Here is a 14,760-nt window from a genome sequence, read left to right as displayed (position 1 = left end):
TCCAGCACTACATTTTTATTATTAATATAACAGGCATTTTTTTTATTTCTTTGTGGACATATGGGATTTCTATAAAAGTTTACAAAATACTTTATTCACTATACAAATTACTTTTACCGACGCGTTTCCATTCCGGGGTTACAGTCCACAATTACTGAAAGCTTTCTATCAGATAGTAATGTTATAAGATTGAAATTACTTGCCGAGGTTTGTCAGAACGCAAGTGACACAAGGTCTATTAGAAAATATTAAGCTTCATTTGCTAGTGCTTACAATGTCTCCGAGATCTTTGCAAGCGCTGACATGTATTAACTCCTGACCCAGTTCTTAAATAAGTAAAAATGACTGTACCTTCAGCAAGAACGATGAAACAATGCAAGACGTCTCTTCTCATTAAAGATCTGTAATGATCTTAATATATTACAAGTTTATATTATATTATTTGTCGAAGGGACAAGCTCTGCTACAGTAAAAAAAAACAACTGACATTAACCCCTTCAGGACCCTGTGATTTGCCGTTTTTTGTGGGGGGTTTTTCACTCCTTGCCTTCCCGGAGCCATAACATTTTTATTTTTCCGTTCACATAGCTGTATGGGGGGGCTTGTTATTTCGCAGGACAAATAGAACTTTTTAATGACATTTACATTTACTGTTGTATTCAATGTAGTGGGAATGTGGGAAAAAAAATTCTAAATGAGGGGGAATTGGAAAAATGTTGTAGTTTTATTCCGGCCGCTTCTCTGCATGTTTGCCGTGCTGCGGCCGGACCTCCAGCCCCCCCATTATAGTGAATGGAGCCAGAGTGGACTTCTGGTGGCACAGTGCACTAGGGGCAGCACGGATCCGGCAGGCTTTTCCCCTGAGATTGGGAGAATGAGAGCAAGAAGTCTGGAAGGTGTGAAAAAACAGAGAAGAGCCAAATACACCGTACTGCAAATATGTGTATGCTCTGTACTGCAGTGATGAAACATCATTCTTAATAAATATCTCCCGTTAATTATTGTATAATAGCTTCATTCCTATGCAGTCACCCTGCCACACCCGACAGGAAACTGAGAAACAATAGGGTCCTTTAACTCCCTTCATTTGTAACTGCAGAAACTCTATTTTATTAGGGGAACTGTTCCCAATTTGTTTATTAATCTTTGCAATACCGAAAATTAGTGTTGATTTACTACTGCAGATGATAAAGGCTTACTTACAAGTATGAGCATTGTTGCCATAGTTTTTCATATTTGGATGAAATATAAAGTCATATAAAGGCTTTTAGAGGGATGTTACAAGTAATCATGACACCCATAGCAAATCTTGTAAGGAGGCCCACTCCACAACGACCAACTGCAGTAGGAAGATCAAAAGACGAAAGACTTCTGATTATTTTGGTCTCCTTGTGCATATCTATAATGCACAAAGAGATGTTACAGTGCACAATTAATGCAAACAGAGATGTAACAGTGCAGGAATAATACACACAGAGATGTAACAGTGCAGGGATAATGTACACAGTGATGTCACAGTGCAGGGATAATGTACACAGTGATGTCACAGTATGTAGATGATGCACCCAATAATGTCACAGTAATGTGATAATGTGCACAGTTATGTCACAGAATATAGGGATGATGCAGTGATGGTACTGTATGGGGATAATGCCACCCATGATGTCACAGTGCAGGGATAATGCACAAAATATAGAAATAATGGAAAAAGTGATGCCACAGAATGCAGATAATGAACACAGTGAAGTCACAGTGCAGGAAGAATACACAAAGTGATGTCACAGTGAGGGTATAATCACACAGTGATGTCAGAGTTTGGGCATATTGTACATAATGATGACAGTACAGGGATAGTGTACACCGTGATTAGAGATGAGTGAATCGAAGTTGACGAAGTGGAATTCGATCTGAATTTCAGGAAAAATTTGGTTCGCACCGAATCCGAATTTCCTCAGGCTTCGTGGTAATGAATCGCATTTTTTCCTAAAATGGCTGCTGCACGTGTTAGGACATGGAGCAATTAACTCTGGGAATGAGGGATCACCCACAATGCCATGCATGCAGCCAATTAGCAGCCAGCCCTGTGATGTCACAGCCCTATGAATAGCCTCAGCCATCTTGGATTCAGCGATTTTCCAGTGTACTTAGTGCAGGGAGAGACGTCAGCAGGCGCTAGGGACAGTGCTAGAAAAGACTTTAAAACTTTTATTTTGCTGTATAGAAGTTCAGGGAAAGGATAGGGAGGAATCATTCCACAGTATTGAAGCAGAACAGGGTTCAGTAGGGGAGGTTACAGCCTGGGCAATAAGAACAATCCTATTACACCTTGCTGCACTGACTGCGGATCCAAATTGCAATTATACAGCTCTGTAATTCCAGCAAACCATTCTTGTTATTGGGGTGCAAGTGCTGTTTGATACAGCCATTAACAGGGTTTATTACAGTGAAATATTTCTATGTCTTATTTGCCCTTGTGCGGTGCAGTTATATGTTCTGAAGCATTTTTGGCTTCTATTAGTGAGAAAAAAAGGGCTTATTAGCCTTTGTGAGGTGAAGTGAGAAAATTACAGCCCTTTTTGACGTGTATTAGTGGCAAAAAAATATATATTTGCCCTTGAGCGGTGCAGTTATACTGTATGTTCTAAAGCCCTTTTTGGCGTGTATTAGTGGCAGAAAATATATATATATTTGCCGTTCAGCGGTGCAGTTATATGTTCTAAAGCCTTTTGTGCCGTGTATAAGTGGAAAAAAATAAGGGCTTATTTGCCCTTCAGTGGTGCAGTTATATGTTCTAAAGCCCTTTTCTGCGTGTATTATTAGGGGGAAAAAAGGGCTTAATAGCCGTTGAGTGGAGAAGTGAGAAAATTACAGACTTTTTTTGGGTGTTTTAATTACCTTTTTACTTATTTATTTGATCTAACAGTATGTCAGACAGAGAAGTGCCAGGCCTTGCACAGGGGAGTGGCAGAGGACTAAATGTTTCTGGTACAAGCAGAGTTTGCAGCAGAGAAAGGGGGCGTGGCAGCAGGAGTCGCAGCGAGAGGCCTGAGCTCCCGGTGTCATCTAGCGGTCGTGTCTTGACCAGCAACCCAGCGGTTCTTGAATGGTTGACTCGGTCATCCACTTCGTCCCAAGTGACATCAGACACCCCCAGCCAAGAGTGGGTGGGTTCGTCAGACACAACCCTTAGTTGGCATGGCCCGGGAGCAGGCCCTGTGCCCTCACCTGTCCACATCCTGCCTCTGTCCTTTTCTGTTCCCTCAGCCAGAGAAGTATTATATGCTGTGGGCTCAGCTCCACTATACAGCGAGGATGAGCTACTAGAGGACAGTCAGCAGCTACTGGCCAGCCAAGATGTGGAGGAGACATCAGCCGCTTCCTCCGGTAGGAGGGCAAGTAGTGATGAAGAGAGTGGCGTGGGAGCTGGTGTTGCGAGCGGTCAGGCTCCTGACCCAGAGTCCGATGAGGAGGTCATCAGTGACATGCAGACAATACTCGATGATGAGGATGTAGCTGATCGCACTTGGGAGCCGGGTGAATTAGGGGCTTTATCATCAGTAGAAGAGGGTGGCAGCTTGCCCGTGAGGCAGCGGCAGAGCCAGCAAGTCGCTAGCGTGGCTTGGAGTCAACAGGGTGGCAGCAGTGGGAGGTCGTGAGCCAAACGTGCCTGGGGTAGAGCACCAGCTTCGCAGGAGCCTACCTGGCCGGAAAGTAGTGGTGCAGGGGTCCACGGAAGCAGCAGTGGTAGCAGTCAGTCAGTGCTGAGTGTTGGGGGTAAAATCACCTACTCACCGGTGTGGCAGTTTTCTGTTAAGCCGCTGGAGGAGGTGAACATGGCCATTTGTAGAATCTGTGGGCAGAAGGTGAAGCATGGCCAGGGTGCCAATGTTGTCACCACAGCCCTGCGTCAACATAAGCAGCGTCACCATAAAGTGGCCTGGGAGAACCGTGGCTCCGATGTGGTGGTCCAGCCTGCTGCAGCAACCGCTGCATCACCCAGTGGCACACACCCAATTTCAGGCAGTCAAGGCTCCACCACCTCAGCCGAAGGGAGCTGTCTGTCCTTCCCATCATCTGCTGGTCCTGATGCTCCTGCTCCTCCTTCTCATCAGTCATTCCGTCAGCAATCGATCACCGAAGCGATTGACAAGAGACAAAAGTATTTGTGCACTCATCCAATGGCGCAGAAGCTGAATGTGCTCCTGGCCAAGTTGCTGGTACTGCAGTCCCTCCCTTTCCAAGTGGTGGAATCTGCACCTTTCAGAGAACTGATGGCTTGTGGTGAGCCGAGGTGGAGAGTCCCAAGCCATCATTTCTTTGCCAAAAAGGCAGTACCAGCCCCGCACACGTATGTAGAACAGGAGGTGGGGCAGTTCTTGAGCCTGTCGGTCAGGGGCGTAGCTAGAAATGCATGGGCCCCATAGCAAAAAAAATGTATGCCCCCCCCCCCCCGTGCCATCCACAGATCCCCCTCCCCTAAATAGTGCCATCCACAGATCCCCCTCCCCTAAATAGTGCCATCCACAGATCCCCCTCCCCTAAATAGTGCCATCCACAGATCCCCCTCCCCTAAATAGTGCCATCCACAGATCCCCCTCCCCTAAATAGTGCCATCCACAGATCCCCCTCCCCTAAATAGTGCCATCCACAGATCCCTCTCCCCTAAACAGTGCCATCCACAGATTCCCCCTCCCCTAAACAGTGCCATCCACAGATCCCCCTCCCCTAAATAGTGCCATCCACAGATCCCCCTCCCCTAAATAGTGCCATCCACAGATCCCTCTCCCCTAAACAGTGCCATCCACAGATCCCCCCTCCCCTAAACAGTGCCATCCACAGATCCTCCTCCCCTAAACAGTGCCATCAACAGATCCCCCCTCCCCTAAACAGTGCCATACACAGATCCCCCTCCCCTAAACAGTGCCATCCACAGATCCCTCTCCCCTAAACAGTGCCGTCCACAGATCGCTCTCCCCTAAATAGTGCCATCCACAGATCCCCCTCCCCTAAATAGTGCCATCCACAGATCCCCCTCCCCTAAAAAGTGCCATCCACAGATCCCCCTCCCCTAAATAGTGCCATCCACAGATCCCCCTCCCCTAAATAGTGCCATCCACAGATCCCCCTCCCCTAAATAGTGCCATCCACAGATCCCTCTCCCCTAAACAGTGCCATCCACAGATCCCCCCTCCCCTAAACAGTGCCATCCACAGATCCCCCTCCCCTAAACAGTGCCATCAACAGATCCCCCTCCCCTAAACAGTGCCATCAACAGATCCCCCCTCCCCTAAACAGTGCCATACACAGATCCCCCTCCCCTAAACAGTGCCATCCACAGATCCCTCTCCCCTAAACAGTGCCGTCAACAGATCCCCCCTCCCCTAAATAGTGCCATACACAGATCCCCCTCCCCTAAACAGTGCCATCCACAGTATCAGGTGCCTCCCCCCCCCATGTGCCAGTCAGTATCAGGTGCCAACCCCCTCCCCCCCCCAGGTGCCAGTATCAGGTCAGGTACCAACCCCCCTCCCCCCATGTGCCAGTATCAAGTGCCCCCCGCTCCCCCCCCATGGCAGTAACAGTCGGGTATTAAAAAAAAATTTATAAACACTTCTACTTACCTCCATGTCAGCTATGCGATGCAGCCTCTTCCTGTATTGTGTCCCGCCCTGTATGTCCATATATGGAGTCAGTGCTTGTATTTCAGAAAAGGTATCTGCTGGGATTCGAACCCACGACCTTTTGTATCAGAGGCAAAGCATCTAACCACTAAACCATAAAAGCTGCCTTGCTGCTGACTGAGAAATTATGAGACTTCTACTGTTATAGCTGGCTAAGTGTACATCTATACACATGACAGCTGCTCATATATAGAGATATAGCAGAGCTGAGTGTTCTGGGATAGCTGTCATATAGAGATATAGTAGTGCTGGGTGTGTTGGGGCAGCTGTCATATGTATAGATGTACACTTAGCCAGCTATAACAGTAGAAGTGTCAAATTTTTTCAATCAGTTGCAAGGCCTCCTTTATGGTTGTGAGGGTAAATGCTTTGCCTCTGATACATTCGAGGTTGTGGGTTCGAATCCCAGACACATCAGGAGACTTTAAAATACAGTAAGATTAGATCACATTAGCGAGGGGGCTGAACATTATGACATCGATATTTAACTAACTTGAAAATAAACTGTCGGGCCCCGAAGCAGCTGCTTCCCCAGTAGTTACGCCACCTCCTGGCTGCCTGTGTGTAGTGTCTGTGTGTGTTAATTAAAAAAAAAAAAAAAAAAATGAATGCAGTCGGACGGCCCCCAGTGGCGTAGGGCCCCATAGCCGTTGCTATGGCGATCCCTACGCCACTGCTGTCGGTGTCTGCCAAAGTGCATGGCAGCGCCGAAGTGTGGAGCTGTAACTACATGTCTTTTACGGCCCACTGGGTGAATGTGGTTCTTGCACAGCCACACCAGCAACTTGGCCAGGTGATGCCGCTTCTGCCTCCAAGTTCTCATGCCATTGGTCCTGAGACAATGTCCACCTCTGCCTCCTCATCCTCCACCATGTCCTCAGCCTTCAGTGCAGGGACAATTCCCAGTGCCCCTCCAGCATAACACATGTGCAGAGCACGGCGGTGTCACGCTGTTCTGCATTTTGTTTGCCTGGGTGAATGGAGTCACACAGGGGAGGAACTGATCTGTGTCCTTCATCAAGAAATCGAATCCTGGCTTTCTCCGCGACAACTTAAAATCGGAACCATGGTGACCAACCACAGGAAGAACATGGTGTCGGCGCTGCATCAAGGAGGGCTGAGCCATGCGCACTCCATGGCACACATGTTCAGTCTGGTTGTCAAGCGGTTGCTGAAGTCTTTCACCCATCTGCAAGACATCCTAAATATGGCCAGGAAACTTTGCATGCACTTCAGCCACTCGTACACCGAAAAGCACACCCTCCTTGAGCTGCAGCAGCAGAATGGCATCCCCAAACATAGGCTGATATGCAAGGTTTCCACCTGTTGGAATTCCAGCCTCCATATGTTGGACCGACTATAGGAACAGAGAAAGGCCATAAACGATTTCTTAATGATCCAAGCGGTCAGGAGTACTCCCCTGTGTAACTTTGATGTCAGCCAGTGGCAGCTCATGCGTGACACCTGACGTTTGCTTAGGCCCTTTGAGGAGGCCACGTTATTTGTCAGTCGCCAGGACTACGGGATGAACAACGTCATTCCACTGCTTCATGTCCTGGAAAAGATGCCGGTAAATCTGGCTGGTCAGGGGACTGTAGACTTGGCACCTAGATCTGACGGCCACATGAGACCTGTGGGGCTGAACTGGAGGAGGAGGAGAAGGAGGACATTGGAGCACAAGCAATGTGTAGCGAAATGGGTGGTTTTTCTACACAGGTGACAGGAGAGGAGTAGCAGGAGCATCCAGAGGAGCTACAGGGCGATGAGGAAGACGAGGCAGAGGACCCAGACACACTGTGGCAGTATGTAGTGGAGATGGAGGCAGGGAGTCCCTCCGAGTCACTTGCACAAATGGCCCGATGCATGCTCACTTGCTTGCGTAGTGACAGCCAAATTGTCACCATTCGGCAGAGGGATAACTTCTGGCTCTCCACCTTGTTGGACCCTCGCTACCAGTCCAAAATGGGGACCTTTTTACAGGTCTGATCTAGGGGGCCCTCTGTGCTCACGTTCCTCTGCCGTGGCAGGGTGGGGGGGGGGCAGGAGCAGTTCCAGCTCCATCAGCAGCAACTTGAGTCTAGAGTCGCTGATGAGAAGCTTTCTTCACTAGCAGGTAGACTTAGAGCAGAACCTGAAGTAGCAGTTCGTGGCATACTTGGAGTGTACCCTTCCACCCCACATCAAAGATCCGCTGGACTACTGGGCAGCCAAACTTGATTTGTGGCTGCAACTGGCAGAGTTTGCCCTGAAAAATCTGTCCTGCCCTGCCAGCAGTGTGGCATCGTGGCAGGGGCCATAGTTACCCCAAGAAGAACTCGCCTGTCCACCCAAAATGTGGAGAGACTGACCTTTGTCAAGACGAATCAGGTGTGGATCAGCTAGGATTTCCACCCACCAATGCCTGATGCATCAGCCTAGATCATCCATGGTGCCACACCAACACTTTGACAAAAGAGACCGGTTTCTTCTGGCTACCTGCCTCTATTCTGATGCTGCCTCCCGACTGATGCCACACATCTGATGCCAAGTGCTCCTTCTTTCACCCACCATCTTTAGCTGGTACTGGTATTGCCATCCACTTCCCCACTCTGTCACCCGCTCACTCTGTAGTCTCCTGATGCTGCTGCCACCTCCACACTATGTCACCTTGACACTCTGTGGTCTCCTGATGCTGCTACCACCTCCACACTGTCATTGTGCCACCCTGTGGCCTCCTCCTGATGCTGCTGCTGCCGCCACTTCCACACTCTGTCATTGTGCCACTCTGTGGCCTCCTGATGCTGCTGCCACCTCCACACTGTCATTGTGCCACCCTATGGCCTCCTCCTGCTGCTGCCGCCACCTCTACAATCTGTCATTTTGCCACTCTGTGGCCTCCTGATGATGCTGCTGCCACCTCCACACTGTCATTGTGCCACCCTGTGGCCGCCTCCTGATTCTGCTGCCGCCAACACCTCCACACTCTGTCATTGTGCCACTCTGTGGCCTCCTGATGCTGCCGCCACCTTCACACTGTCATTGTGCCACTCTGTGGCCTCCTGATGCTGCTGCTGCCACCACCTCCACACTCTGACATTGTGCCTCTCTGTGGCCACATTAAAATCTGCTGGACTACTGGGCAGCCAAACTGGATGTGTGGCTGCAACTGGCAGAGTTTGCCCTGGAAAAGCTGTCCTGCCTGGCTGCTGCCGCCACCTCCACACTGTCATTGTGCCACTCTGTGGCCTCCTGATGCTGCTGCTTCCACCTCCACACTGTCATTGTGCCACTCTGTGGCCTCCTCCTGATGCTGCTGCCGCCACCTCCACGCTGTGTCTTGTGCCACTCTGTGGCCTCCTGATGCTGCTGCCACCTCCAGACTCTGTCATTGGGCCACTCTGTGGTCTCCTCATTCTGCTTCCACCTCACCACTGTGTCATAGTGCTTCTCATGCTCATGTCATGTGGACTTCTGATGCTGTTCCCACCCTCCCCAAGTCATGACTGGGCCACTTTTTTGCCTTTCGGCATGGCTCACATCATCAATTATTTGACCCTTCTTCTGATCTGTCAGAAGGAAGGAAAAATGATACGCACAATGGATCTTGTCTATATAACAGCTGTAAGGCCTGCATGACATGGTCCCTATCTTGCATCAGAATTGTAACATAGTAACATAGTACATAAGGCCGGAAAAAGACATTTGTCCATCCAGTTCGGCCTGTTATCCTGCAAGTTGATCTAGAGCAGCGGTTCTCAACCTAGGGGTCGCGACCCCTTTGGGGGTCGATCGGCCCTTTCCGGGGGGTCGCCTGAGGCTTCCTATTGTGGGTCGCCCGCACAACGGCAGCGGCCCCTTATCCTCGCGCACAGGAAGTGATGTCCTATCACTGCCTGTGCTTGAAGGAGCCTGACGTCTGGACGGGTAAGTCGGGCCGCCTGTCTGCTGAGGTCCGAGTTTTTTCGTTAATGACACCGCCGCTGAGCACCACTGCCACCAATGATTTAATTGAGCCTGGCTGAGCCTGGCTAATTTTATTTTAATTATTTGGCTGAGCAAGGCTTGATTTATTTGGGCGGACATGAAGCACCGCTGATTTATTTATTTGGGGGACCCTGAGCACTTCTGATTTATTTATTTGGGGGACCCTGAGCACCATTGATTTATTTATTTGGGGGGTGACCTGAAGCACCGCTGATTTATTTATTTGGGGGACCCTGAGCACTTCTGATTTATTTATTTGGGGGACCCTGAGCACCATTGATTTATTTATTTGGGGGAAACCTGATGCACCACTGATTTATTTATTTGGGGGTACCCTGAGCACCGCTGATTTATTTATTTGGGGGAAACCTGATGCACCACTGATTTATTTATTTGGGGGACCCTGAGCACTTCTGATTTATTTATTTGGGGGACCCTGAGCACCATTGATTTATTTATTTGGGGGAAACCTGATGCACCACTGATTTATTTATTTGGGGGTACCCTGAGCACCGCTGATTTATTTATTTGGGGGAGACCTGAAGCCCCGCTGATTTATTTATTTGGGGGACCCTGAGCACTTCTGATTTATTTATTTGGGGGACCCTGAGCACCATTGATTTATTTATTTGGGGGAAACCTGATGCACCACTGATTTATTTATTTGGGGGTACCCTGAGCACCGCTGATTTATTTATTTGGGGGAGACCTGAAGCCCCGCTGATTTATTTATTTGGGGGACCCTGAGCACTTCTGATTTATTTATTTGGGGGGGACTTGAAGCACCACTGATTTATTTATTTGAGGGGTACCCTGAGCACCACTGATTTATTTTTTTTATTTTTTTGGGGGGGGGGGGTACTGTGAGCACCACTGATTTTTTTTTTTTTTGGGGGGGGGGGGGGGTACTGTGAGCACCACTGAGTTATTTATTTGAGGGGTACTGTGCGCACCACTGATTTATTTTTTAGGGGGTATTTGTTGTTTATTATTTATTTTAAAATTATTTATTTGTTTTACAAATATTTGGTATTTATGCTAAAGTTCTGTGGTTATGAATGAATACTTGTGTATTTGAATTAACATTTGGTGTATTGGTGTCTGTGCGTGTTTTTGGTGGGTCATCATAACAGTAGCAAAATTAGTTATGACGTAGCAAGGAAAATAAATTTAATGGTTGGGGGTCACCACAACATGAGGAACTGTATTAAGGGGTCACGGCTTTAGAAAGGTTGAGAACCACTGATCTAGAGGAAGGCAAAAAAAAAAACAACTGTGAGATAGAAGCCAATTTTCCCCACTTTAGGGGAATAAAAAATTCCTTCCCGACTCCAATCAGGCAATCAGAATAACTCCCTGGATCAACGACCCCTCTCTAGTAGCTATAGTCTGTAATATTATTACACTCCAGAGATACATCCAGACCCCTCATGAATTCCTTTATTGTACTCACCATCACCACCTCCTCAGGCAGAGAGTTCCATAGTCTCACTGCTCTTACCATAAAGAATCCTCTTCTATGTTTGTGTACAAACCTTCTTTCCTCCAGACGCAGAGGATGTCCCCTCGTCACAGTCACAGTCCTGGGGATAAATAGATGATGGTGTAGATCTCTGTACTGACCCCTGATATATTTATACATAGTAATTAGATCTCCCCTCAGTCGTCTTTTTTCTAAAGTGAATAACCCTAATTTTGATAATCTTTCAGGGTACTGTAGTTGCCCCATTCCAGTTATTACTTTAGTTGCCCTCCTCTGGACCCTCTCCAGCTCTGCTATGTCTGCCTTGTTCACAGGAGCCCAGAACTGTACACAGTCCTCCATGTGTGGTCTGACTAGCGATTTGTTAAAGTGGTAGGACTATGCTCTTATCACGGGCATCTATGCCCCTTTTGATGCAAGCCATTATCTTATTGGCCTTGGCAGCAGCTGCCTGACACTGTTTTTTGCAGCTTAGTTTGCTGTTCACTAAAATTCCTAGATCCTTTTCCATGTCAGTGTTACCTAGTATTTTACCATTTAGTATGTACGGGTGACTTGCATTATTCCTTCCCATGCGCATAACCTTACATTTGTCAGTGTTAAACCTCATCTGCCACTTCTCTGCCCAAGCCTCTAATCTATCCAGATCCATCTGTAGTAGTATACTGTCCTCTTCAGTGTTAATTACTTTACACAGTTTAGTGTCATCTGCGAAAATTGACACTTTACTATGCAAGCCTTCTACAAGATCATTAATAAATATATTGAAGAGAATAGGGCCCAATACTGACCCCTGAGGTACCCCACTAGTGACCGTGACCCAATCTGAGTGTGTACCGTTAATAACCACCCTCTGTTTTCTATCACTCAGCCAGTTACTTACCCAAATACAGACATTTTCTCCCAGTCCGAGCATTCTCATTTTATATACTAACCTTTTATGTGGTACAGTGTCAAATGCTTTGGAGAAGTACAGATGTACAACATCCATTGATTCGCCGCCGTCAAGTCTCTAAACAGTTTACCCACAACAGATGTTAAACTTACCGGCCTATAGTTTCCGGGCTCTGTTTTTTGATCTTTTTTGAATATTGACACCACATTTTCTATGCGCCAATCCTGTGAAACATTCCCAGTCAGTATAGAGTCAGCAAATATTAGAAATAAGGGTCTGGCTATGACATTACTTAATTCCCTTAGGATACGGGGGTGTATGCCATCCGGTCCTGGCGATTTGTCTTTTTTAATCTTTTTAAGTCGCTGTTGTACTTCTTCCTGGGTCAGACAGGACATTTTTAATGGGGAATTTATTTTTACATTCAGCATTTCATCTGAGAGTTCATTTTCCTTAGTGAATACATTGGAGAAAAAAATATTTAACAGCTTTGCTTTCTCCTCGTTGCTCTCTGTGACTCCCCCCTCATTACTCTTTAAAGGGCCGACACCTTCAGATTTATACTTTTTAACACTTATATAATTGATGAACATTTTATGGTTAGTTTTACTCTCTTTGGCAATTAATCTCTCGGTCTCTAGTTTGGCCGCTTTTAGTTTTTTACATGTTCTATTTTTTTCAGTGCTTCTGTGCTACCCTCCTGTTTTAGTGATTTATATGCTTTCTTTTTGTCATTTATTGCTTTCTTTAAAGTTCTATTTATTCACATTGGTTTATTTTTGTTCCTTAACCTTTTATTCCCATACGGTATGTACCTCTCACAATGAGATTTTAGGATGCTTTTAAAGATATCTCATTTTGTGGCCGTATTTTTATTTTTGAGGACTTTGTCCCAGTTAGTTAGGCCTATGGCCTATGGCCCTTTAGTTGGCTAAATTTTGCTTTTTTGAAGTTTGGTATTTTTGTTCCTCCCTGTGGAAACGCTCTTTTGAATGATAATTAGAAGGTTATTACTTTATGGTCACTATTTCCCAGGTGTCCCCCAACCTGCACGTCTGTTGTTCTGTCAGGCCTATTGGTTAATTCTAAGTCCAGTATGGCCGTCCCTCTAGTCGGGTCCTGAACTAGTTGGGAGAGGTAACTGTTTCCTTTATGAGATGTACAGGTCTCAGTTTCCCAGTCTATATCTGGGTAGTTGAAGTCCCCCATAATAACCACCTCATTATGATTTGCCGCCTTGTCTATCTCGTTTAGTAGTAGATTTTCTGTGGACTCTGGTATATTAGGTGGTTTATAGTAAACTCATATTAGTAATGTATTATTCTTTTTAGCTCCATGTATCTCTATCCACAGTGACTCCACATGTTCATGTCCCTCACTTGTATCTTCCCGGAGTGTGGGCTTTAGACAGGACTTTACATAAAGGCATACCCCCCCCCCCCCTCCGGTTTTGATGATCCTTTCTAAACAGACTGTAACCCTATACATTAACCGCCCAGTCATAGCTATCATCCAGCCATGTTTTCGTTATTCCCACTATGTCATAGTCCTCCTCACACATCACTAATTCCAGTTCCCCAGTTTTATTAGTCAGGCTTCTGGCATTAGTATACATACATTTGAGAGGTTTATGTATATTTTTTACCCTACACCTTTCCTTCTGAACTGTTCTAGTCCCTCCTTCCATTCCTCCCCCAGTCCCACTACCTTGCCCCCGGTCTCTATCTACACTATCTTCCCCTCCTATAATGTAATTTCCCTCCCCCCCAGTCCCTAGTTTAAACACTCCTTCAACCTTCTAGCCATCTTTCTCCCCAACACAGCTGCCCCTTCCCCATTGAGGTGCAGCCTGTCCCTACAATAGAGCCTGTAGCCGATAGAGAAGTCGGCCCAGTTCTCCAGGAACCCAAGCCTCTCCTTCCTACACCAGTTCTTGAGCCACTTGTTAATCTCCCTAATCTCCCGCTGCCTTTCTTGTGTGGCCCGTGGTACATGCAGTATTTCGGAAAATACTACCTTTGAGGTCCTTGCTCTAAGCTTTTTACCTAAATCCCTGAAATCATTTTTAAGGACTCTCCACCTACCTCTAACTTTGGCTTATGATTTGGCAGCCAAAAGCAGGAGTGGGTACAAAACACAGAAGACAAGCAAATATTCCATTCACGTGTCATCTCTGTTTTGGATCCACTCCTGTTTTTTTTGGGCTTTAGCAATACTGATGGATTACTGACCAAATGCTGACCGAGTGAAGGCTGATGCTCCACAGACAGGATCCTTTTTTTTGGGGTTACTGTTCTGATGAATCAGAGGAAGGGCAAAATAATCAGTGATGTCAACACAAACTTACTGCTGACATCCTCTCCACCCTGTCGGGGGGCTCTACTTGTATAAGCGTTTAATAGAACAGGCTCTGTAGACATCTATGTGGAATCAGCTGACGACGGTGTAAAAGGAGTGCGCTTCTTCTTGATGCTAACATTAACCTGTAAGGCTGAGTTCACACTTGAGTTATTTGGTCAGTTTTGGCCCCGTGACTGCCCAAATAAGTGAAGTGAGCAGTGATTCTAAGAGCGACGTCAGTCATCTGCATGTCATACTGACTCACAGTATTGTTTCACTACCATAGCAGACTCCCAATACGTGTTACTGCAAGGCACAGTGTTTTACACCACTAGTGAGGTTACAGCATGAGAATAATGCACCCAGTAATGCATTACACCTCATTGTGTGAGGCGGGT

Source organism: Bufo bufo, chromosome 5 (genome assembly GCF_905171765.1).
Source record: "Bufo bufo chromosome 5, aBufBuf1.1, whole genome shotgun sequence".
NCBI lineage: Eukaryota > Metazoa > Chordata > Amphibia > Anura > Bufonidae > Bufo > Bufo bufo.
The sequence above is the reverse complement of the archived record's forward strand: the minus strand, read 5'-3'. Positions refer to the sequence as shown.